The following is a 27,991-nucleotide window of genomic DNA, read 5'->3' on the forward strand; positions in this document are numbered from 1 at the left end:
CCTCAGATAGAATTAGAAACGTTGATCCAAAGGAGAATAAATAGATGAAAGAAATACAGAATGTCTAAGAGCCTTTTAATATCATAGTATGTCGAAAAAACGTGTATGAAGTTATAGTATAGTTTGTCAAAAAGTATTTATTGATAGTTTGCGGGGTAATATCAAGTGTTCAGATTACAGTGAGTCTACATTACTACTCTTCAAGAGTAGTTCACACGTATGAACCAACATGACCAGCTTCAACAAAATAAGAGGAAAAAATAAAATATATAAACCCATATACCCCAAACCCAAATACATGAAGTAATAAAGTAAAATATAAATGATAACAGTCCTATATCCAAAAACAATTCCAACTCTGGATGTATATTGTTAATAACATTCAGTTAAAGAACACAAGATAAAAATGTTTTAATAAATCAGGTAAAATATGATCAACTTAACCAGTGACCAGAAAGAGGATATTAGGATAAAATGAGACTAAAACTGGTAAATCATTTTCTTCTACAAACTTCAACCATGAATATCTCATCATCTGATTCCTTGGAAAACAACTGTTATGTTACACTCATCGTGGTTTTCACTGCACTGATTTTCACTTGTCATCTTTACATGCTCTTTTTGACCCAATGTTATGTGCTCTGACAAATTCCACACTTTGTTCTTCTTCCATATTTATCAAGCAGGTTAGTGCCTGCCAGTGGTCCCAGACCTCGGCTACTTTGGGCTCGGGACTGCTCTCTTTTGTTACCTGAGTAGTAAACAGCGTCTTGACTCACGCTATTTGTTCCCTCTCTCCTCTCTAACAACAGCTTGGCTTTAGAACATGTTCAAGAGAAGGCAGTGTGAATGAGTTGGTGTTTTTTAAGGTGACCACACTGAGAAAACATTTTCCCACAGTGTTCACACCAGTACGGCTTCTCTCCAGTGTGAATGCGTTGGTGGGATTTTAAGCTACTTAAATGTCTGAATGCTGCGCAACATTGGTCACAGCTGAACGGTTTATCTCCAGTGTGAATGAGTTGGTGGGATTTAAGGGTATCACTACGAGAAAAAGTTTTCCCACATTGTTCACACCAGAACGGCTTCTCTCCAGTGTGAACACGTTGGTGGGATTTTAAGCTACTTGAATGTCTGAATGCTGCGCAACATTGTTCACAGCTGTATGGCTTTTCTCCAGTGTGAATGAGTTGGTGCTTTTTAAGATGACTACCCAGAGAAAAAGTTTTCCCACATTGTTCACACCAGAACGGCTTCTCTCCAGTGTGAACACGTCGTCGGTGGGATTTCAACATTTCTAACTGAGTGAAAGCTGCCCCACATTGTTCACAGCTGTACGGTTTCTCTCCAGTGTGAATGCGTCGGTGGGATTTTAAGCGATCCAACCGTGTGAAAGCTGCCCCACATTGTTCACAGCTGTATGGTCTCTCTCCAGTGTGAATTCTTTGATGAATCTTTAATTTTTCAGATGTTGTGAAGGACTTTCCACAGTGCTGACAGCTGTGATGTCGGAGTCCCCCTCTTCCTCTCCGTTTCTATAGAAACAGACAAGAGTTAGATGCAATGGTGGAGTGATACACATGCAAACATACTTACATATGCTAAGATGGATTGGTGATGTAATGTGATGTTTTTGTTGACGATGGTCATTGTTGATTATATTGTTTCAACTTTGTAGGCTGATATGCACCTTTTCCTACCCTATGAAGTTTACTTTGACGCTGCTATCCATGCACCTTGTACTGGTATTTATTTGTCCTCGTAGTGTTACTGGCCCAATCCCAAAGTCCGGACTCACAGACTCACGGACTTTGGTGCGCGTTCTCGCGAAATTCGTAAGGGTTTAGGGTTGTCCCAATTTGGAATTTCAAAGGACGTGAGGTTTTGAGTACACACTTACCTTTCCGTGAGTCTGCATCGATGCAGACTTCACCAAAGGGAATTACCCACAGTTCACAGCATTGTGACGTTTACCGCGGAGACGATAGGGAAATCCGGAAATTACGAAGGTAAACAACAGCACGACACACGACCACGGAACGGACCAACCTGTTGTCCAGCTGGTAAAACAAGAGCTTGGAATCAGGCAACCGTCTCCTGGGCCTTGGCTGTGTGGAAAGCAACAAACTTAAAATGAGAATTCCCAAACCGGCAAGTGTCAGCAACATCTTTGTTATTAAACGTCGCCAAGGTAACATGTGATCTCATGAAGTGCTGTCCCAATCCCATTTCTACCTATCTGAGCCCATGTGGCCTCACGCACTCACTCACTTAGTACCTGAGATCAATTAAGTCTGTGAGTCCTTAGTCCTCAGGGCTCACTTTGGGATTGGGCCATTGTTGTGTTCCAGTTGGAGTGTGTGTAGAACTTGAATGTATTTATGTGTCTTGTGTTTTTTACTTGCTGCACACCTAATCACCCTTCAGGGACACAAATAAAGTTGAAGTTGAAGTTACACAAGCAAACATACTTAGATATGCTAATATGTTTAAATATGCTAACAAAACAATTCACTCATATTCAAATCGTGATTCAAGCTCTACCAATTCAAAATCGATTCATAGAATTCAAAAAATCGATTCATATGTATGTCTGCTGCAATCACATGATAGACTGATAGATACTTTATTGATTTTTTAATTCAAGGTCCCAGTAGCTCACAGACATCACACACAACATACACATTCATCATAAACAGGATGTTAAAGTAACAAATCCACATGAATAATATGGACAATAAAAGATACTAAATAATCCTAAAATCTATATCAATGTACTAAGGGATGTATTTTTTTATACACACACACACACACACACACACACACACACACACACACACACACAGGAAAAGTAACTACATTTACATACTGTGACTAATTTTTTTTTTATCGAAAATCAATATTGAATCGAATTGTGAGACTAATGGCGTTTTTCCATTACATGGTACCTGCTCGACTCGCCTCGACTCTACTCGCCTCGACGCACTGTGCGTCCATTTTCCATTGCAGATTTTAGTACTGCCTCAGCGTGGCTGGTCGTCATAGCGACTGCCGTGGGCATGGCTTAGTAGCATTGCTTTAATGGCTTTTCCCCCAGACTGATCTCATGAATTGGCGTATGTATGACACGGCAATTTGTCTTCCGTTTTTGCGTGTTGTAAAGACGCATAATCGCATTTTTGCGTGTCTTTCAACGCAAATCGGCCGCCATTGGCCTATATTGCGAGTCCATTTCCGCCGTAGCGAGTGGTATAAAGCAACGGGGGATTAGGTGAGGAGGTATCTTGGGGGTGGTGGATGGATAAAACACAGGACTTTTACCTGGGAGAGCAGGGTTTGCGCCCCGCGTGTGGCAATTTTTCGGCCGTTTTTTGCCGTTTTTTGTTTTAAATTTTTTGTTTTTAATAAGCCTTACCCAATGTTTCTTTCCTAAACCCAACCATTTTTTGTTGTCGTAAGCGTGTTTTAGTTGTTATTGTCCGTGTTTTTGTCACTGTTTTGTTACTAAAGCCTTTCCCTGTGTTCTTTTCCTAAACTCAACCATTTTTTTTTTCTTAACAGGCATGTGACGTTGTTCTCGCGATAGTACGTCGCGTTCTCGCGATAATGCTCAACATGGCGAGGCCACGTGGTGCGTCTGTTTACATCAGCTGTTTCCAGCGTGTATCATACACGTGGATAGCTGAAAATGGCGTCAAATAACACGGCATTTGGCTTTATGAAAGTGGCGTATATATTTACGCAAAGTCATGATGCCATGTTGTTTCCCCGACTCATTTCCTGGTTCTCCGTCTCGGTGAACAACAAAAATGCACCATATCTACTCAATAAAAATGAGGCAACAGATTACAAGCAATATTATTAATTAAATTTCACATGGTTTGGTATTGAGTAAATATTAATTAAATGAGACCATTAATAGTTATCCATTTAATATGAGTAGATTCAAATAGAAAACATTACATAATTAATTATAACGTAAATAAAAATATTGAGTTGATTTGAAACAGATAAACTCCCTAATGTGTAAATAGTACTAATAAAAATTAATTTAATTCTACATATCAATGATATATAATTGAGTAATAATCATCTACATTAATCTGCACATCAATTTGAATTTAATCAATGCAATGAATTAAATCTAAATATTCTTTCTTAGGAATAACTAGTCTATGGCCCAGAAAGTACAGAACAAATACTCGACCCATTGTAGTAGTGCTGGGCGGTATACCGGTTTGTACTGTATACCAGTGTTAATTTCCTGTATGACACCGGTGCATTGCCACAGATAACACTACGGCCGAATTAATCTGCGAGTGATTCAGAACAGGAGCCCTGTTAACTTCGTACCCTTCTCACTCATGGTTGTAACTTTATTTTTATATATATGTATATATATTAAATTACGGTAATAACCCACAACTAACTCTCTTTAACAGGCTAAAACACCATAGCATACAACTAGTTGTTACTTTAACAATTTCTAACACTAATAATTTTACATTTACAAATTTACACAGCTGAACGGCATGGTGGGTAACATAATAGCTGCTAGCTAGCTAGGTTGACAGGAAGTGCTTTTCAATTAAAATTTGCCTGATTACATTAATTTGAATTAACTCAATATTCTCTCTATTTGGGATTAGATAAATATAATGATTATGTTTTATTTAACTACAATGGGTGGATTTTATTCCAAACATTTTTATTTGAAATTTAATTAAATATTGGCCTCAAAATCAAAAACACAATCATATTGAATATATTTTACCTAAATACATTAATTCAAATCTACATAATTTCTTACAGTGCATGATATCAAAGAGATAGTTAACTTCTCCTGCTCCAGATTTCCCACCGTGGTCAGAAAGAACAGGGAAGACACTTTGTTTCTCTCACCATATGACTCTAGAGTCGCTACTCGCTGCGGAGATAATCGCCGTCACTCTCTCACTTCTCCCTCGCTCACCAGCTTCCCACACAGACACACACATCACACACACACACACACACACACACACATCACACATGCACACACCAGCGCACCAGTATAAACATCAGGCCACTTGTATGCTACGGAGAAAGCTCTGCGTGGAGCCTCCGGCAGCAAAAAACTACCGCTGGCTAAACTATTTAAAAATGCCGTCTCTTGCAGCAATGCAGTGATCAGTGACGATTCTTTCCGACCAATCAGCAGCCTGCAGGTTTCACGTCACCTTTTCGCTCGCTCGCTCGGCTTGGAACCTCGACTGAGGTGGTACTAAAAAAAGTATCCGTTAGCAGGTACCAGGTACTTTTTTTGTAATGGAAACCCAAAGGCGCGAGTAGAGTCGAGGCGAGTCGAGAAGGTACCATGTAATGGAAAAGCGCCACAAAGGTCTGGACACATAGAACTGACGGCCAAACGTCGGCAAAAAAGGCAGTCGGACTGATCAGTCTCCCTGAGGTGGTCAAAAAAATATCTCAGAACACACCGAAGAGACAGCAGGCGGCGCTAATTTAAGTCTATGATTGATGCCCTAAAAATTAAAACCGGCAGCTGATTGGACAAATGCGTCACGTGGGTTTGTTTTCTCCAGAAATTCAAAGCCAGACTGTCATGGCGGCTCGTTCAGAATACGATCTCATATTGGACTAAAATAGTTCACTGAAACATGTTTCTAAAAACATTTGAAGAGAGAAATAGGCCATGCAGTTGCTGAATTTGTCTTCATTTCAGATCAACAAAGGTCAGTTTAAAAGATTTTCATCAGATTTTGAGAGACTCTAGTCATGTTCATCCCGCTACCCATGTCCGGGTTAGCTCTCCACCAATCAGATGGGTCGTTTGAGTCCCGACCGCTGGCAGTGCCCGCCCGCCGATTCAACATGTCAAATCAGCCAAAATGAAGGCCGACGGCCCCTCGGACGGACGACAGCACGGAACACACCGAACAGACTCGAGTCACCGACCTCACCAGACTGTCAGACGGCCGATCATCGGGTTAGGGTGTCTGCGGCTTTAGAATTGAATGGTGACATTTTCTGAATCGTACACCCCTTTTTAATATGCTAACATGCTAACATATGTAAGCGTATGAATCTTTACAACAACATAACTTTTATCAGTATGTCACTTGTCCGACCCGTCACTCGAAGTGTCTAGACCTTTGTTATGGGACTTGTTAAGGGGGCTTACAAATCCCTTCGTAGAGCCCCTCTTGGAACGTCAGACCATAATGTTGTTTATTTCCGACGTACAAATCGGTCCTGAAGAGGCACAAGGCGGAACAAAGATTTGTTCCGGTACGGACGGAAGACTCCGTTCTGTGTCTCCAGGACTGTTTTACTGGCATTGAGTGGGATGTCTTCCAAACTGCCTGTCTGGATTTAAATGAACTGACAGAAACTGTGTCTGCCTATATATCTTTTTGTGAGGAAATAATCATCCCCTGTAAACCCATCTCCATTTATCCAAATAATAAACCTTGGGTCTCCAAATCAGTCAAAAGCATAATCAATCAGAGGAACATCTGCTTCAATCAGGGCGACATGATACAGCACAGGGCATTATCAAAACAGGTGGAGAAGGAACTTAAGCTTGCCAAGTGCGTATATAAAGACAAAGTGGAAAATTTGTTGCTCACTGGAAATTCAGGTCCTGCATGGGAGTGCGTGAAAACCATGATGGGTTTGCAGTCCAAAAAATTTTCTATTTCTCACAATGGGAAAACCCACCTGGATTTTTCTAATGAACTGAATGCTTTTTATAATCGTTTCAATGTTCATGATTTTAGTGAGGAGATGTCTGTTTTTAAAAATGTAGACCGTAATCCTGTTAATAATATTGTGCCCATTGATAAATGCATGGTCTCGAAACTCTTACGTGGTGTCAAAGAAAGGAAAAGTCCAGGTCCCGATGGGATCGGGGGTCAGGTTCTGAAAAACTGTGCTGTCCAGCTGGCAGACATCTTCTGTTTAATTTTCCAGTTGTCCTTACAGCTGCATAAGGTCCCTTGTCTTTGGAAGGACTCAATTATTGTTCCTGTGCCTAAGATTCAAACTCCTAAGACCCTCAATGACTTTAGACCAGTGGCACTGACATCTCTTGTCATGAACATTTTTGAAAGGCTAGTGAAGGATGCCCTTTTGGACATTGTACAGGATAAGTTAGACCCTCTCCAGTTCGCCTATAGGCAGGGCAGAGGCGTGGACGACGCAACAGGGACACTTCTAAACATGGTTTTTAAACATCTTGAGGGGGCAAAGTCCCTTGTTTGTCTATTTATTGACTTCTCCTCCGCTTTTAACTGTATTCAGATCCATGTCTTAGCAGACAGATTGAAGAACACTCATAACATTGATAATGGACTGATCTGCTGGCTGATGGATTTTTTAACAGTGAGGTCACAACGGGTTAGAGTGTAAAACAGTGTTTTATCAGATGCCCTTTTATCTTCTACTGGGTCCCTCCAGGGCTGTGTCCTCTCTCCTCTTTTATTTGTTTTATACACAAATGAATGCCAACGCCATCAGGAACGGCGCCACATTCTTAAATTTGCAGATGATTCTGTCATTGTGTCCCTCCTCAGCAGTGACGACTCTGAATACGGTCCGGTAGTCAATGATTTTATTGATTGGTGTAAATCCTCCTTTTTAAAGGTCCAATATGTAATATTTGTACTGTAATAAATCCAAAAATGACACCAATGCCTCATCAGATATTAAGGAAACATGTTAAACTGAAATACTATCTTTTCTGACAACAATGCTAATTTCAGTATTTTTCTTTTTGAAATTTACATTCCGTGACGGAATTTATGTTTATGTTTTGATCTGTGTGTTGTTATCAGCGGCCCAGTTTGACAGCCAGGCTGGGTTGCCAGATATACCTGTAAAACGCCACCGCAAACCCGCACACTAACAGCTATAACGGTACAGCAATGAAAGCAAGGCAAACAAACGAACAGGATCAACAGAGATAGATTCTACCCGACCTAAAAAAGACAGCATTTTTCTAACAGTTGCGTGACCAGAAGACGTAACAACCCCTGGTAAATATTGGAGATGTATTTGAAAGATGGAGACAGCTTAGATCCCAAAATTACGCAGAATTGGCTTATTTCCTCCTGAACCGGTAAGCATTAGCTTCAGGCTAATTTATCACAGCTACTAGGGGCATTTTTTGTCATTTCAACATTTGTGTACTCACATTGAATTATATAGCTAGAGTACCCGAGTTGGTTACTTGCAAAAACAATTGAGACAGTAAAGTGATCCCGACTGGTCCTGGCTAACGCTGCCTTGCTAACCCTGCTTACTGCTAACGTTACCGGGTGACCAGGCAAGCCCATGGCTGTTTACAGCATGTAGCCTCTTCAGCGGCTGAAGCCGACAACGGTGAGTTATTTTAAACCACGAGAGGGGGGCTGTAAATCGGAAAGAGAGGACTGTGAGTTTGCAGTGTGTTTAGCGATTGTTGACGCGTAATTCTAAGCCAATGAAGTGTGTCCGTCGGCAAGGTAGTGGTATATTTAACGTTTGTATTGTAATTCTAAGCCCGAGGAAGTGTGCCTGACTGGCGTGTGGAGAGGACGGTGAGGTTGTTGTGTTTTTAGCAGTTCATATATTTTAATTTTAAACCGGAAAAGTGTGTCTGTCAGTTGGTTACAGAGCCCGAATGAGCACGGGCTTTTATGACTGTCAATATAGCCAGAATCTAACGTTAGCTACGCTGTGCTGTGGAGTAATGTGTGGCTATGTAGACTAGCATGTTCTTGAGTGTATGGTTTATGTAAAAAGCATCTAGCAACATTGTTGTGAATGCTGCGGTCTCAGCCTGGCAACCTCCGTGAACTTCGAGTCTGGGCAGGAGGGGGCGGGGGAAACGACTCTCCAGTATTATGAATTTGTACTGCAGTAACTATTTTAACCGCTAGCTGCCAGTATTATACACAATATTACATATTGCACCTTTAAACAATGTTGCAAAAACAAAAGAGATGTGCTTTGACTTCAGAAGAAATCCTGCTGTCATTTCCCCGGTTGTAATTAACAATCAACCAGTTGAACTAGTGCAGCAGTACAAATATCTTGGGACTGTGATGGACAGTAAACTGTGCTTTCAGTCCCATGTTGATGCTGTGTGTAAAAGCACATCAGCGTATGTATTTTCTTCGTAAGCTTCGCAGTTTCAATGTCAACACTGTTTTTATGAAAATGTTTTACTCTTGTTTTATTGAATCTGTTCTTACTTTCACTTTTATCTGCTGGCACGGGTCACTTTCTATTAAACAGAAAAATAGAATGCAAGGTATCGTGAAGGTGTGCAGCAAAATTGCGGGCACACCGTTAGATGGCCTACATGACCTGTATAAGGCCAGATCTTTGAAGAAGGCGAGAGCCATCCTGGCTGATTTGAGTCATCCCTTGTGGGGTGAATTTATGTCTTTCCTACCGTAATACACGGATGGAACAATACGCTCCCCAACTCGCTAAAGTTCGGATTTGCTCCATCTTTTGATACGTTTTGTTTAGAAAACCTTGAATCCATGTAAGACACAATGTCATCAGACACAACCCATAGCATTAGACACAATAAATCCATGTCATTAGACACAACGTGCACAGGTGCAGGTCAGTGTTTTTTTGCGGTGATGACTGTGACAAACTCAGACCTGCGGTAGGCATCACGTGACTGCGGTAACCGTCCCAGCCCTAGCTTCGACTTCATGTATTACGTTCAACGTCAGCTATATTCTCAACGTCGTTACAATCTGCAAGAAACAGGTTGCTTATAAATCACTAAAATAGTAGTGACAGCACCATTTAGCTTAGTTATCAATGCTGTTAGCATCGTGGCTAACACTATTGTTACTTAGTTATTAATGTCATCTGGGAATATAGATGCCATTGTCCCACTTAAGCTCCGGTGCCAGTGCAACATTTTCTAACCATCTAAACAACTGCAATAGTAGGATTTAAATCAAACTCCTGACAGCAATAATAGTGACAAGTAATGCATGTTAATAAAAATAAAGCAGAACACATTCAGAAGACAACGGAATAATTTTTAAAGGTCCCATGGCATGAAAATGTGACTTTATGAGGTTTTTTAACATTAATATGAGTTCCCCCAGCCTGCCTATGGTCCCCCAGTGGCTAGAAATGGTGATAGGTGTAAACCGAGCCCTGGGTATCCTGCTCTGCCTTTGAGAAAATGAAAGCTCAGATGGGCCAATCAGGAATCTTCTCCTTATGAGGTCATAAGGAGCAAGGTTACCTCCCCTTTCTCTGCTTTGCCCACCCAGAGAATTTGGCCCACCCATGAGAGAGAGAGAGAGAGAGAGACATCATGGCTTTCAAACGAGAAAAGTGGCAGTTGGTCAAGGCCACACCCCCACCCTCCACCTTGCCCTCCCCCTCTCTCCTCCTCAATAGCTACTAGAGGTGTTGAAATTAATCAAATAATTGATGCATCGAATCGTGGACATGGACGATGCTGCATCGATAATCGGCCGGGCCATAATCGATTATTTCCGTTTAAATATTCTGGTATGTTTTGCACATTCAGGAAGTGCCATGTGCTCAGTGCTGTATAGTTTTATGTATCCAATTTATTTAGTATTAGAGCACTGCAGAATGTTTGGTTTTTCAAGCTTGAAAAGCTATGAAATAAATATCCTACATGGCTTTAATAGAAAAATGTATTTGACGCATCGTGATATTGAATCAAATTGAATCACTGACATGATAGTCATAATTGAATCGGGAGATCAGTGAAGACTCACACCTCTAATAGCTAAAGACACAGAAATGGCACATCCTTAGGAAAGCTCATTGTGGGACTGGCTCTAGTGGCTGTAATTCTGCACCAAGGCTAAATTTTGGGAAAGAGACTTCAGATACAGTATTAGGGGACCACTAAGGTCTATATAAAAAGAGACTTCAGATACAGTATTAGCGGACCACTAAGGTCTATATAAAAGAGACTTCAGATACAGTATTAGGGGACCACTAAGGCCTATATAAAAGAGACTTCAGATACAGTATTAGGGGACCACTAAGGCCTATATAAAAGAGACTTCAGATACAGTATTAGGGAACCACTAAGGCCTATATAAAAGAGACTTCAGATACAGTATTAGGGGACCACTAAGGTCTATATAAAAGAGACTTCAGATACAGTATTAGGGGACCACTAAGGTCTATATAAAAGGAGACTTCAGATACAGTATTAGGGGACCACTAAGGTCTATATAAAAGACACTTCAGATACAGTATTAGGGGACCACTAAGGTCTATATAAAAGAGACTTCAGATACAGTATTAGGGGACCACTAAGGCCTATATAAAAGAGACTTCAGATACAGTATTAGGGGACCACTAAGGTCTATATAAAAGAGACTTCAGATACAGTATTAGGGGACCACTAAGGTCTATATAAAAGAGACTTCAGATACAGTATTAGGGGACCACTAAGGTCTATATAAAAGAGACTTCAGATACAGTATTAGGGGACCACTAAGGTCTATATAAAAGAGACTTCAGATACAGTATTAGGGGACCACTAAGGTCTATATAAAAGAGACTTCAGATACAGTATTAGGGGACCACTAAGGCCTATATAAAAGAGACTTCAGATACAGTATTAGGGGACCACTAAGGTCTATATAAAAGATACTTCAGATACTGTATTAGGGGACCACTAAGTGGAAGTGGCGTACGCACATTTTCAGCCCCGTTTTGTGCGTACGCCACGTTTACAAATGAGACACCTGGTCTGGAAAATGTTCAAGAGGATGCAGTGTGAATACGTCGCTGGACTTTAAGGTTACTACTGTGAGATACACACTGGCCCAATCCCAAAGTGAGCCCTGAGGACTAAGGACTAAAGACTACACTAATAATAGTCAGGATCGTGTTTCACTCTTTTAAACAATAAGTAATAAGGGGTGTTTAAGCTAAACCCTAAACAAAAAAATTGAAGCTCAATAAGTTTTATTTTTCAATATTATTGGAATAGTTGTAACGTTATGAGGTTTTCTTGTCCGGAGCTTTTTTTAAATATAAAGTTGTTATATTGTTGTGCTTTTTTATTATTATTTTGGAGCCCTGCAGGTAGCCTGTGTGCTGGGGGGGGTTGCACAATACCAGTAAAAAGGCATCGTCTCAAACTGTTAACAGCGTTTTCTGTGCTTGTGAACTTGCGAGTTAATTCTTCCAAGAACAACCAGCAAGAACATTATCCCAAAGAAAACAAGTCTGTTCTTTGTATTCTTGAGATTGAGAAACAGCCCAAGTCTTCCCTCTTCCTCTCCGTTTCTCTAGAATCAGACAGAATCATAGTAGAGCCAGACATATGCTAACACATGCTAACGGAGAAAGGCATGGAGGTCACAGTCTAGTAGGTCATAAAGAGCCAGAAAAAGTACATGAAGTCAAAAAAAAGTTCATGAAATGTCTAAAAGTCACAAAAAGTGATAGTTAAGTATGTCAAAAAAAATGTAAATAAAAAAGTCATAGTATAGTTTGTCAAAAAGTATTTATTGATAGTTTGCGAGGTAATATCAAGTGTTGAGATTACAGTGAGTCTACATTACTACTCTTCAAGTGACCTCACACGTATGAACCAACATGACCAGCTTCAACAAAATAAGAGGAAAAAATTTAAAAATATATAAACCCAACTCACAATATTGAACAAAACACATGAATACATGAAGTAATAAAGTAAAATATTAATGATAACAGTCATATATCCAAAATCAATTCCATCTCTTGATGTATATTGTTACACAACACAAGACAATGTTGTGTAACTGAATGTTACTAATGTAACATTTAATTATTTAAAAAAATCAGTTAAAATATGATCAACTTAATCAGTGACCAGAAAGAAGATATTAGGATAAAATGAGACTAAAACTGGTAAATCATTTTCTTCTACAAGCTTCAACCATGAATATCTCATCATCTGATCCTTGGAAAACAACTTATGTTACACTCATCGTGGTTTTCACTGCACTGATTTTCACTTGTCATCTTTACATGCTCTTTTTGACCCAATGTTATGTGCTCTGATAAATTCCACACTTTGTTCTTCTTCCATATTTATCAAGCAGGTTAGTGCCTGCAAGTGGTCCTGGACCTCGGCTACTTTGGACTCGGGACTGCTCTCTTTTCTTATCTGGGTAGTAAACCGCGTCTTGACTCACGCTATCTGTTCCCTCTCTCCTCTCTAACAACAGCTTGGCTTTAGAACATGTTCAAGAGGAGGCAGTGTGAATGAGTTGGTGTCTTTTAAGGTGACCACCCCAAGAAAAAGTTTTCCCACATTGCTCACACCAGTACGGCTTCTCTCCAGTGTGAATGCGTTAGTGTCTTTTAAGGCTACAACCCTGAGAAAAAGTTTTCCCACATTGCTCACACCAGAACGGCTTCACTCCAGTGTGAACACGTTGGTGGGAGTTTAAGCTAGATAACGTTGTGAATGCTGCTCCACATTGTTCACAGCTGTATGGTTTATCTCCAGTGTGAATGCGTTGGTGGACTTTAAGTTTACTCAACGTTGTGAATGCTGCCCCACATTGTTCACAGTTGTACGGTTTCTCTCCAGTGTGAATGCGTTGGTGGACTTTTAGGCTACTACTCTGAGAAAAGGTTTTCCCGCATTGCTCACACCAGAACGGCTTCTCTCCAGTGTGAACACGTCGGTGGGATTTTAGCTGATCACTCAGAGAAAAGGTTTTTCCGCATTGTTCACAGCTGTGCGGTTTATCGCCAGTGTGAATGCGTTGGTGTTTTTTGAGTGCACCTAACAGTTTGAATGCTGCCCCACATTGTTCACAGCTGTATGGTTTCTCTCCAGTGTGAACTCTCTGATGAATCTTTAAATATCCAGATGTTGTGAAGGACTTGCCACAGTGCTGACAGCTGTGATGTCCGAGTCCCCCTCTTCCTCTCCGTTTCTATAGAAACAGAGAGTTAGATGTAATGGTGGAGCGATACACATGCAAACATACTTACACATGCTAAGATGTTTACATATGCTAAAGTGTCAATCCATGCTAACACATGCTTATATATGCTAACATATGTAAGCGTATGGATCTTTACAACAACTTATTGATATTCTAAAAAATCATATTTAAAAAGTCATCAGTTGTAATTATATTTTGCCAATGTATTATTAGAGGAAATCAACCCTTCAAAGCTGCCTGGTCAGTTTGTGTTGAAATGTAAAGGGTTAAATGAATTGTCCACCTTTTGCTGCTTCTGCTGTTACTAGGAAGAAGATGTTATGCTTTCAGCTCTGTGATTGGTCGTCCAGCTATACATCTACAGGAGGGAGAGTTATTTCAAATGACCAATCAAATCTCTCTAAATGGGCGGGGTTTGGTATAGCTAGCTTTATGATGACGTTCCGCCTGCTGTGGGCACAAGCTAGCACCTCCGTTAAACTAGGCTAGCTAACGTTAGCCAGCCTGCTGGTTGATGATGGAAGTCTGGAGTAACGTTATCGCTGCTAACGACGACCAAAGCTATGAGGAGGAGGTTGCCAATTCATATTCCACGCGGCTGGCTTTAAGATGAAATTTTAATGGAAAAGTAGAGTTAATCAATATTGCTTAATATAATAGTGGTGGTGTGTTTCAGAATACAGTTGTAAGAGCCAGGTGTAGTTCTATTATTTTTAAAGGTCATTTATGGTAATTAAGGCACCTGGTGGGGGCGGAGGAAGCAAAGTAATATCTGCGGAGGAAGAAATCCAAGCTGGATGGCGGGTATGCAGCCTCTCCCAATCCATAAATATTTACCAGAGGCGACTCAGTCTCAAAACAGAATTTGATTTGTTGTCGACAGCGCAGGCTGCGCAGCAGTTCCTCAGGGCACGCTATCCGTATTTGAGTACGGGGACAAGGCAGGCAGATTTTGGGCCCATCAAGCCCACCAATCATTTGCAACCCGGCAAATAACTCAGATAGAAACTTATTTAGGCACTGTAAACTCCAATCATGAACAAATTAATGGTACATTTGCTGACTTTTACAAAAACCTATACACTTCTGAGTGCAATCCCAGTCCTGCAAAAGTCGAACAGTTTTTTCTACAGATGCACCATGACTGGCGACCTGCCAGTAGACATATGCCAATGTAATGCCGGTCAAATGCACTCTGGCGGCGTATGATTAACATCGCGCAACATCAGCATCACACGTGCACACTACGGGTGGTACGGTACACAGAAGTCACGGTTTGGTTCGACATGTAGGTAGGCATGGATGTATTGTAGGCGGAGCTCGGGAGCTTCAGAGCTAAGGGGGGGCTTCTTTAGGTGTCCCTAAAGAAACGCATATCTAACAGTCACATTAATTAATTTTCGGTTCAATACAAATACATAGCGTTCCACCCCTAGTGCACACACAGGGTTATGCTATATGCATGCAGCGGCGCAATGCCGCTCAATCAGCTGTTTATGAAATGTCATGAAGTCGTAATTATACACGAATATCTGCAGAGCCTCTTTTTTTTTTTTTTCTCGAAAACCACACTCACATGGGTCCCGTGAAATATGACAGCTACAGTTTATTGGAAAATAGCGTCGGGCACCCTGACTTTGATGAATTTACTGTTTATCAGACCCCAGATGACACAAGAAGCTAACGTTAGCAAACGCTGTGGTCCCTCTGCCTCTCCCCCTCTGCTGTAGGATTACAGCTGTATTAAAAAAAAATGAAAAAAAAGAGACTGTGTATTCCACCGACACGTATTAACGTTACTGTTTAAAACTCTTTTTTAGGTTAGTGGGGGTGCATACCGCTCAAAACCAACATTAAAACGTAGTCATCTTCTCCCAGCGTTTAGTTTTGATGCTAAACAGTGTGTAAAATTAGCGGTGAAATTAGCGGTTAAATCACCCGTTTCAGGTAACGGCACTCTAGGGTACCGTCTATTTGCTGGATTGTTCCGAGGTAACCGTCGGTAGCTAACGTTAGCAGATAAGCCTGTTGACAGCAACGGTGTTGTTCATATTTATGCACAATGACACATAAAGCAAACTTGCTATAAAAAGGAACTACTACACGCTAACGTTAACTGTTGATGTTCAAGCCCATGTGTGTGTTTTGAGAAATATCTTTATACTTGTGGCTATATTTATTTATTTTTTTTTATTTTATTGCTATTACCTGTTTTCAGATCCTCGCAAAATGTCTGGCTAGGCGTCTTGTTTCACCTGATCAAACTAGATTCATGCAGGGCAAGCATTCTTTCTCCAACACTCATCGGTTCTTAAACATTATTTATTCCAAGCCTGAGACAGTTATGCTTGAACTTGGGCTATCCTTGGGATGCTGAGAAGGCGTTTGACCGGGTGGAATGAGATTTCTTGTTTGATATTTTACATAGGTTTGGATTTGGTGCTAAATTTTAATGGGTTAAGTTTAGGGCTGCACGATATTTTTTTTCATCGTCTACATCGCGATGTGCGCATGCGCGATAGTCACATCGCAGGACGTTGCGATGTTGATGCTAACACTTTTTTGCTGCTTGATAGAAAACTAAACTTTAACCGTTCTCCTTTTACATGATCGTTACCGGCCGAGCCTTCCCCTTTAAGACAGGTGGTCATGTGACGTAACGCTAGTCCGACGGGGGTTGTTCTGGGAGGGGAGGCTCTCCCGTGTGTAGAAAAGTACCGTAAGCGGCAGCTGCCACTGACACAGTGATGCTAATACTTTTCCATGGGTAGTCAGTGTTTTATGTACACTGCAAAGACAAACTAAATCCCCCGATTAATGCAACGTAATCCCGACATCTCCCGGCCATTCTTCACCGCAGAAAGCTGCTACCAGCCAGGCTAAAGCTAACATAGTTAGCCTAAAGAAACAAGGCGTCTGTCCCAACTAATGGTGCGTTCTTTTTGTCCACTGAAGTCGATCTACGAGTCGTTTTCCGGAGTTACGAACCGGAAGTTGCTAAAAGAACGCCCCCGAGGTCGTATATATGACTCGTCAAGTCGTCTGAACTCAGAGGACCCCGAGTTCGTTTCTCTTTTTTCGACACGGATGTGATGTCACACTTGAGCTACTAGTCGGTGCGTTCTTTTTGTTACGGTTCGGAGCTGCGACGCTGGAAACGTAACACTAATCTACAACAGCAGCCTGTGTCTGATATAACGTCATTTACACTGATTTAAGTGCTCTTGGATACACAGTTTGTTGCAAGAGTGTGACGTGCAGGCTCTGCATGCAAAGCAAACCACCAATCATGATACATTTTAATCAGTTTATCAAAAAACCAAAGCAGGACCACAACCTGAAATTTAGAGGAAGCAACATGCATGCATTATTAATATCATTCACTTTAGCCTGGATTGATATTATATGAATACAATGGTGTCATGTCAGTCAACCAGTGCATTTCTTACTAATTTCCCTCTCCAAAATCACTCCAGAAGAGTAGTCATAGCGCTTACTTGTTTTGGTTTATGTAAAGCATTAAAGTTCAACAAAGACTGGTTCACATAAGAAAATTTCCATTTTTATTTTCTTTGTAGATGCTAAAACCAATTAGGGTCCCATAGGCCACGCCCACTTTGACCAGTCAGTACCTTACTGTAGGTGTGGCCTCAGGATTGGCCCTAGATGGTACCCATCAAATTTAGTAAACATCGGATGAGCAGTTCATGAGCTATACACTTTATGTACTTGTAGCGCCCCCTAGTGGCCAATTTTTGTAAAATGTGTGGGGCATCTCCAGAGGGTCATGGCAAACAAGAATCGTTTTGCATTGATAGCAATTATTTTGATCAAGATATGGCAAAGTTGTAGCTACACAAATTAGTTTGTATGTAATATGTGCAATTTTTATCCTATAAAAATTCTTTGGATAACTTTTTGTCAGGTTCATCTGGAGATACTACCTGCCATGTTTTCGTGCAGATCGGTTGCACGGTCTAGGAAGAGTTTGGCAAAGTAGGTTTTCGATAAATCACGATTTTTCACGCATAAGTCTAGGCGGAAATGGGCGTGGCCTATATCAGCAGATTCAGATGGACCCAGGGAACGCAAAAATATATGGTTTTTGAATGTGAGATTACGTTTTGGGAGTTATAGGCAGGGTTTAAAATTTACTTTTTCGTCCACCAGCCAAATGGCTAGTAAATGCTCAAATTATACCAGCCACTCAGTAGAGTACCATTGCTATTTTTGGCTGGTGAGTGAAGCAAATCTGCCAGCCACTTGCATATTTTACCAGCATTTGGCTGGTAGATGGTGCTAATTTGGAACCCTGGTTATAGGGCCAAACGCTTTTTTCTGCAATAGCGCCACCTAGTGGTGGATATGTGCATTTTATTTTTTTATTCTGCAATTTTTACCAGTTTTAAATTTTTAAATGTGTGCAAAAATGCAACAAAGAATTGGTAAAAATAATCTGAGCAAAAACAATAGGGTCCTTCGCAATTTCAGTGCTCGGGCCCTAATAAACTTTAGGACTTTAGGGCTTATTATTACGGCTTTCTTACGTATTACGGATCGGTTTAGACAGTATCGGAGGCAATACCGATACTGGTATCTGTAATGGAACATCGCTACCTGATTGACTAATTGAGTTTTTTCTTGTGTGAATTTGTAGCATGCTGGGATGTTTTTGATTTATCTCTGTGTAAGTGAACATAGTGGTCTTATATTTAGCAGTGATTGACCATTTTGTGTTTTGTTCTGTTTATTTGCTCTTGTTTTTTTGATTATTTAAACTATTACTATTATTCCTTATCTGATTTAATTTAATTTTTTTAATTTTCTACTTGTTTTACTTGACACTGTTCTTACTCCCGAAATGTTACCTCTCGATTTTGTTATGTCACCAGTGTTTCCTCTATGTTGATTTAACCGTAGCGGCCCCCCCATGGCAACATTTCTGCCCCCCACGGTATCAGAAACAGGGCTGCATTGTTAGAGTGCATGTGAGAGAACATTTGTATTTTAGTTGCATTATTTACATGCTGAAGTAGTTACACTACATTCAGATAATGTAATTAATAGTGGGTTTATTGTTATTTGCTACAGAATGCTTAGCCTATATGTCAAGATCTAAGTTGGCCTATATAGTAACTCAAAAAATACAGTTCAGAAACAGAGAATATGCCTCATTGTGTGTGTAAATAAATATATTTGTTTGTGTTGCAGCAAAGTGTCAGTTCTGTTTCATGGACAACTGGAAACAAGGAAACACTGGTCACTGAATAATCAATAAAAGGTTTAAAAATAAAATAAAAAATAATCATTAGTTGCAGCCCTGTCTGTCTGTCTGTCTTTTAGAGATGTCCCCCATGGGCTCAAACGTTGTTTTTAACTTCATATTCTGTAAAGTGTCTCGAGATAACTCGGTTATGATTTGATACTATAAATAAAATTGAATTGAAATTCAATATATTTCGTTCAATCATCGCCAGCCAATCAGAATCACTCAGGGGAGAAAACAAACATGGCCAGCCAATCAGAATCACTCAGGGGAGAAAACAAACATGGAGATGAGCGGTACAGATCTGTACGGAAGTTTACTAACAAAAAAACGGACTGACTCTTAGAATTATAATAAACTAAAAATATATCATAAGAAAAAATAAGAAAATAAAATACACCACAAAGTACTCAAATTAAAGTATTGATACCACAGTGTAGAAATTAGTAAAAGTACAAAAGTATCAGCATTAAAAGTAAAAGCGATTATTCTGCAGAATAATCTGTATATTACTGGTTTTGTTTTTATTCAGTTCATCGAAAAATAATCAACAGATGAATCAATTATTAAAATAATCGTTAGTTGCGGCCCTAGTTATTCATTGCACTGAAATGCCTTGCACTATATTTATATTCAAATCTTAAATCTCAGACTTTGCACTCTAAAGTTTGCTGTGTTGTGTTTTATTTTGATATACATCAAATATGTAATAGAAAAGTGGGTTACTACAGTTATGTGTACATGTTCACATGAAGGTAGGCCTAGCTGCTTGATTCCAAAGAGCAGCAGCAGGTTAGATGGCTGAGTTATAATAAGAAAAGGTCTTTGGTGTTCACACAGCCATCTAATCACACCGGTTGACATTCTTGTGAAATGTTTGTGTTATCATCACAAAAGGTCTACACTAGCATTCAGACAACTCTGTCTCAACTCCCTTACCCCCTCTACCAGGTCCTATAGAGCTCAACAGTCCCGCCCCTCCTCCGAGAGACCATGGGTTCCAGAAGTAAATTTCCCATTAATTTGTCCCATTGATTTGTGGAAAAATCCGTACATAAAGAGTTAGGCTAACCAGATGGTACGTGACTCATATGAATACAACGTACCATTTCGAGTGAAAAAACTCATCCAATAAAGCACCACGCACCACTGAATGAAGGAAGCTACGTTAGTTTAGCTAACAGCTAATTCGGCTAACCGCTAGCTGAGACAGTATGTAATAACTTTAAAAGCCCCTCAAAATAAAACCTGAAAATAACCGTTAAAATATATAACGGCTTTTACATCAGCTGTAGCCTGCTTTCCCCGGTGTTTAGTTTGAGTTAATGTTATTTTAGACTGAATCAAGCTGTCAGCTAGCGGTTAGCTGAATTAGAGTTTAGCTAAACTAACGTTAGCTTCCCGGCGGAGGCTAACGGCAGAAGCGTAGAACAGATCGTGATTCGTGCAGTGTCGTAAATCCTCGTTACGGTTCGTGCAGGCAGCTCCCCCTCCCCAGCATGAGTTCCACCAATCAGAGGCATCACTGTGGGATTGTGGGATTGTTCAGGATTGTGGGTAATGAAGTACTTATCCAAGACATCGCGAATAAAAGACGTTTATCTCAAAACAGGGTTGGTGCCCCATGATTTTTGGCGTCTATATGAGCATACCCAGCTAGCAAAAAGTCGTCTATTAGACGTTGAATAGACGTAAATCTTCAACGTCTAATTACGGTGTCCTGAAGGTTGAAAATGAAAATTGAAAAGACGTCAAATTTGTCCGACTTTTCAATGTTGAAAACTGGTCAATCTTCAACATTTACTCATTGCTTATTTACAATAGTCAATTCTAAAGTCACAACACATTAACATGCTAAATAACATTTTAGATTAACATTTGAATGAAACAAAGCTTTAAAAAGTTTAGTTAGAATAGCTTTATTTTATAAAACAGCACATTTTAAATAAAATATAGTGCAATAAACAGTTTTTAAAAATGAGGTTACTGACGAGTGAGGAGGATTTCTGATCATAATAAAAACACTTTGAAATGAGTTATGACTATGACATTTAGATATGTTGTACAGTGGAGAGTGCTCTACTAAACCAAGCTGATTCCAGCTCCATAGTCTGTCACTAAAAGAAATGGCAGTCAGGAAATGTAGAAGTTCCCATTCACTCTATGACAGTTGTTAAGTATTGCACTTGATATCTATGTATTTTAATAAAACTAGATACTTTGAACCTTTTCAAACTCAAAGGTGGGCCTGTGTTGAGAATACCTGACCAATTTGGTGTTCCTAGCTTCATGTTTAGGCTAAGCGTGCTCAGTATTATAGTTGACATTTTAAGTAAAAAGGAACTTGTATTGAACACATACCAAAATAGAACAACATGAAAACACACTAAAAGAAAATTAATCTTAACATCTACTAAAATAGAACATCTAATACAAAAGGAATCTTAAAAAATGTTTTATAATACAAAAATTAATCTTAACCAATCTATAAAACACAATTCAAAAATACTTTTACGTGTGAGTGTGTGTGTGTTTGTCTAGGGCTGCAACTCTTTTGTGCCACCCAATGCGCTGTCCTTCTCGCCCTCTCTCAAGTCTTTTTGACAGGTGGAGTTGAGCCTTGAGCGCAGTCAATGCCAATGGTGACAGTTTGGCCCCGGCAGGATATTATAATGGTCATCTTGTGGCTTTTCACTGCCAGCTGGTGCAGGACAACGTTCCAGGTTATGTCTGTGAGGCACTTGACGGTGCGCAGCACGCTCACCGCATCCATCGCAGTCAGGCGAGACTGGGCCGACGGGGTTTCCCGAAAAAATATTTGAAGAACTGCTGTGTGTTTCTCAGGTAGAAATTTGCCGTTGTGATTGTCTTGCCTACAGACTGGAGGTGGGCTGTGTATCTGCAGAAACATAGGCTTTGAGTTAGTCACTGTTCACATCAGGTGTGTGTCATAACCACTTCAAGATAATTCACACTTACTTTTGGATGCCATCAATGTTCCTTAAAAACAGCCAACTGAACAATTCTGTCCGTCCCATTGCCAGATAAAATATAAAAGACCTGACCCTCGACACCCAGGACTATGCATTTCCGCTGCTGTTTAGCAGTAGGCAGCGTGCCCTCGTGGTACTACTGGTAGTCCCGGAGGTAGTTTTCTGTGAACGCACATATGTCCTACTTTTCTTTCTTACCAATTGAAAGAGGGAATTTCAGGTTCCTCATTCCAGGGCTACGTCCACTGCCCCGGAAGAGGTTTTTCAGGCTTGTTCCTGGCTCCTGCTCCATTTCCTGCTGGTCCAGCAGCATGAACGGAGGCTGCTCCCCATTAGGGTCTAGCTGCTCCTGTGTGTTGAGGATGAGGCTGATGCTGCTGAGGCTAAGGGGTGTGCATCTGACGGCTATTTTTCTTCCATAGCATGTCTTCTTTCAGACTATTACAAAAAATACAGATGCACATTTAGATGTTTATTTTACCCTACTTTGTTTATTAGCCCAAAAGTTAGCATTATAAAAGCTTTGTTTGCATTTAAACAGAACAATTTCAGAAATATTATAATGAAGAAGAAGTGAAGTGGAGAAAATTATTATCTTAATGTCAGTAAAAGGGAAGAAGTGTCATGTTAAAATGTATTACCCTATTCACCTGTACTGTATGGAACTTACATTAAGTTACACCAAACTTTCCAGTTTCCTTCCTCTCTATATTCTGAAGGTTTTTACATAGGAATTAGTTCATATATCATTCAAAAGCCTGATTTATGTAAAAGGTTATACCTAAAAACGGCACACTTCTTGGCTGTCCAAAATTCCATCTGTAAAAATGTGTGTAATCTACTCTATAAATTTGTTCTGTATATTCATCGTTAAAAATAAAATGACAGAGATAATGTCCAGGGAGTTGTGTATAAAATCAGAGTGTACACCACAGCCCCAGGCGGGAACCAGCGACGTGTCCGCCTGTCTAGGTCAGCCTTACATTTTGCATTTTTTATTTAAAAAGGACATAACTACATAAAGTATTTAATACATAACTTTTAGTAACGTTACACAAACAATTAAAAGCACATGCTATATGGAAACGTGAGCATTCAAAATAGGCTACATGATAGCTGAATACAAATTTTCCTCTTTCTGCATGTTCACTTTTCAGCAAGCAAGATGGCGGTGTTAGTATTTTAATACAGACGTTAACGTACCGCTGAGGACGGTGACAGAGTTGCTGGTGAAAAAGCTTTGCCACCCACATTTTAAACTTCTAGCTAAATTAAAATATCCAAAAATAATTTACCATTGGCATGTCCATTACTAACGGTTGGTGGATTAGCTATCGTTAGTAACATTTTAATCATAAACCTCTCCTTAAAACCAAGCTACATCAACATTAGCTACATTTTAGCATGCTAATATTTGTCGTAACTAGCTAGCCAATGTAGCATATGATGACTCAGATATATCTTAATAAAAAGAAAACCGATTAACTTATTAGATAACGTAAATTTGAATGTGCACACAGACATAGAAGATAACGATACAGCCTTGATTCCAATTCTCAATTCACGACTCCTTTGAAATAACTTAGCTAAGTTAGTTACCCTTTATAAGCTAGCTAGCTAAGTTATGTTAGCTAATGTAACGTTAGAAAGTTTATTCTAGAAGCACTGTTTAAACAAGCACATTTTCAGCAACAAACTACAGGTAAAATGAAACTGCTTACCCTCGGCCTCCCTGCCCCAGGAACAAAAGTATTGTTTTAGAGGAGAAAATAATAATATAGCCGATGGTCCGATGCCAATAGCCAACTCACCGGAGACGATGTGGGGGTGACTCATTGGGGTGACTGTTGCGCCAGTTGATGAGGGCGGTCCTTTTTCTCTGTGTGAAGATCCAGCGGTGGGGCCGGCGATAGAGCGGCACTCTTCAATGAGTTTCTGTCTCGCCGGCCATAGTCCTTTTGCTGGTATCTATTTGCAACGATATCGTGTTGGATTTATATTTTATAAACGAACCTAGCTAGCTAAATCAATAGGCTATTATTATAAAATTGACCAAGTATTTCTAGTCTTATTACTCACTAAGCTAAGAGTACTTTTACCACTGCAGTAAACCAACCACCCCGTTATTTTAGCATTTAGTACTTATCTCTGTCTTAGATGATGAGCGTATAAAACACGAGTTGTCAACAATCCGCCGAAACTACTTAGTTGAAATCACGTTGTTAAACAGTCCAAGGCGGACCGACTTATTTTCAACCATATTTCAACGTTGAAAGACGGTAATTGTTTACTGGGTATACAATCGACCTAGTCACGTCGGCATGCTGGTTTTAAGTCTACCATCGACGGTTACCATTTTATGGCTTATATTTCAATTTGTCAATGGAGAAATTGCATTTTATTTTTACTTCCAGAACCCACTATGGGCGGGACTGTTGAGCTCTATGACCACTTGGTCAGTGAGAATGCAAATGTTAAAACCGGTTTTGGGGGACAGTAGTTAGTAGAACTGTTTAGAAGTGGACTGTTCCTAGAACTACGTTCCTGGAACTACTTGGTCAGAAGAGGATAATAACTTGAGTTTAGTTTCATCAAACGTCCCTAATTCACCAATATCTACAATACTACTACACACATTCCTGCTCTTATGTCCTCTACTTTGGTATTTATTAGTCAAGCATTGTCATAACTATCTTCATAGTGCTGTGTTCACAAAGCAGTAAAACGGTTTAACTTCCTATACATTCTTCACAATAAAAGCTCCTGGTTATTTTCTTACCTACATGCTTTTATCTTGAAGAGGAAACCTGGAGGAAATGTAGCTCTTCATCAGCAGTAACTTAACAAGAGTCCTCTAAACGGAGCCCAACCCAGACAGCAACCCAACATTGAATAAATTGATTTAGAGTTGACAGGGAAACGACCTATTGTTGAAAAGCCATCGAACTATAGTTGACCGGGAAATATGATTGAAAATGCATTGATATATAGTTGACCAGGAAATATGATTGAAAAAGCATTGATATAGTTGACCGGGAAATATGATTGAAAATGCATTGATATATAGTTGACCGGGAAATATGATTGAAAAGCCATTGATTTTTGGTTGACCGGGAGATCATCGGGTGGTAGACCAACGTAATGCACCGGACACATCTCATTTCTGGACTCTTGGGGCAAATACGATCAGGTAAGCTTGCTTAATATGTAATGTTCGATATGAATGAATTGTACTAAATCAAATACTGTTCTGTACATGATGTTAGTGTCCATCATGCTTTTGGATTCTGCATCAGACAACTTTTAAAAATAGCTAATGTTAGCTAGCGTTAGCTAAGGTTAGCTAACATTCGCTAGCGTTAGCTAGCAGTAACAGTCTTAGAATATGGTACAGATGAAGTTGGAAATGTTTTGGCAAGGAAATTATTGGATATGACTGAATTTCCATTTGTAGTTGCATTATAGCTTTTGGATTTTGCTGAGGGCAACTTTTTGAATTCGGTCATGTTAGCTAATGCTAGCTAACGTTAGCTAGCGCTAGTCTTAGCCTAAAAATCCATTTTGAACTGATGTTGGGCAAGGATGTGACAGTATTTGTTGCTCTAATTGTGTTGTAATGTGTTTGTAGAGAGGAAAATGCCAGGCGGAGAGGGAAGAAAATTGATCACCTGCCGGAGGGACTGAAGCAAGTGAAAAGGTAACCTTCAATTTTGAAAAGTGATTTGAATTTAGGGAAAACATGATAGGCTAGCCTAGCCTGACGTGGTCATACTCAGATTCTAGTCAGAATATGAGTCTGAAACCGCTCCATTGGGCTGTGATTATGGGGCGTGTTCCAACCGAACCAGGAAAAAAATTTCTCTGCATTCATTGGATAGACCTCCAACCAATCAGAGCAACGGAACTCAACACTGTCTATCGTCTCCAAAGCTACCACTCTTTGCACAATGCATTTGTTCTAACTTCGGACTTTTAGACTTTTTTGAAGCTGGATATATCATTTGTTTCTTGTAAATATAAATGTGGAAAACGTTAATTATAGTGACATGCTCGCTACAGTTGCATTTCTAGAGATGAATCAGAGAAAACACGTTTTATTTCTCTGATTCACAGCTTTGTTCTTGCGCCGGCGGTCCCTCTCTTCGGTCTCTCTCTATGTCTCTCCACCATATAACGCTCTCTCTTCAGTCTCTCTCTATGTCTCTCCACCATATAACGCTCTCTCTTTTCAGTCTCTCTCCATCTCGCTCCACCATATAACGCTACCATGATTTCAGGCAGTTGTGGAGGCTCCTCTGCTGAGGATTTTAAAACGAATGAGCTGTCGATATCTTCTGTAACGATGGTAGCGATGGTGGAATCTACACATCTCAACAAATTCAACCCAAGCGTTCTTTGGTGACGTGGTTGATTCTGTTACTGTTGATCATCTGTCCGACAATCTGATTGGTCCGAACAGATCCTGTTCGGACAATAATTGCTTCTCAACGGAGCGACTCCAGACCGAACTTCCCGACCTCGAATTTTGTGGGCGGGGCTAAGTTCGGCTGGCATCCAGGCTAAGGCTAGCCTACAACACTGGACAAATTGCCTTATATCCGATCATTGAAAAATACTAAGCCTAGTGAATTTGTTTCCAAGTGTGTATACGTGGGTGTTCGGTTTAACTTAAAGGCAAATTTTTTGCATTGTGCTTGTATTTTCTGTTTTAGATGCTCACACAGCAGATTGGGACAGCCGCCGTCACCCAATTTACTTTTGCCCAGGCTATGCAACAGTTGCTGCGCTATGCGTCAGACCGGGCAGGATGGACTGGACGACAAACCAGTCAGACGTCAGAGGACCATGAACTGTAACTATGCTAAAGAGGACAAATAATGAAATAAGAGGCTAATAAAATGAATTTGTTTTTACCTTAAACAGTGTGGTGTGGTCAGTGTTTTAGGCTAGGCTATAGGCATAAAAGCTTTCAAATGTTACATCACTTTTTAACATCCTGGCTGTAGATAAAGCAGGATATTCCTTATAGGCTATTTAATTTAGGGCATTACATTTTCGTATGCCTAGCAATACTTTTCTATAGCTTAATAATGATTGAAATTCCATTGAAATCACGTTGATCCTTAGTTCAGTTGAAATTTCAACATTGTTTCAATATTCCTGATAAGTGAAATACCATTGAAATTCCGTTGATCTATGGACAGGATTTCAACATTGTTTCAATATTAAAACAGGGTGCAAAATGATGTTGAATCAACATCAGAATTTGATGTTGTTTCAATGACTTAATGTTGACAACGGAATATTGATTTAACATAGTTTCAATGACTGTTTGCTGTCTGGGAAATGTAAACCAAAGCAGATATCAACTAGAAACTAAACTAAGCCCAGAGATTCAGTTAGAAGCTCCAAACGGACTGAGAGCTGAACACAGCGAGACTTTTAAAAACCTCTTTGGACGCCTCTGGCCCCTTTTCACCCAGAGAGAAGCATGTGTGCTAATGGCCACAGAGCCCCCCCATGTTGTTTCCATGAGAGTCGGCCATCTTGTGTCTTTAGTGTGCTTGTTGTGTCCTAACACTGACCTGAACACCGCTGCTATCAGAGGCCGAGCCTGCTGCTGCTCTTCTGGGGACCTTGTTGCTCCGCTGCTCCGGCTTCTGCTGCTCCTCCTCCATTCCGCTCTTGTTCTGGTCCTGGTCCTGGTCTCGGAAATCCAGCAGTTCTCCACCGGGACTGCTGACTCTATCTCAACACTACAAATCTCG

The 27,991-nt window shown here is 40.2% G+C and overlaps 1 protein-coding gene and 1 pseudogene across 2 annotated transcripts in view; both read right to left on the reverse strand.

The window, feature by feature from the left end:
* Positions 1–27,991, reverse strand: part of LOC120566816 (exosome complex component RRP40-like) — a 279,666-nt gene that overhangs the window by 176,650 nt on the left and 75,025 nt on the right. The gene's annotated exons all lie outside the window — the stretch shown is intronic.
* On the reverse strand, positions 128–27,988 carry LOC120566819 (annotated as a pseudogene).

The sequence above is a fragment of the Perca fluviatilis genome, chromosome 10 (genome assembly GCF_010015445.1).
Source record: "Perca fluviatilis chromosome 10, GENO_Pfluv_1.0, whole genome shotgun sequence".
In the NCBI taxonomy this organism is placed as follows: Eukaryota; Metazoa; Chordata; class Actinopteri; order Perciformes; family Percidae; genus Perca; species Perca fluviatilis.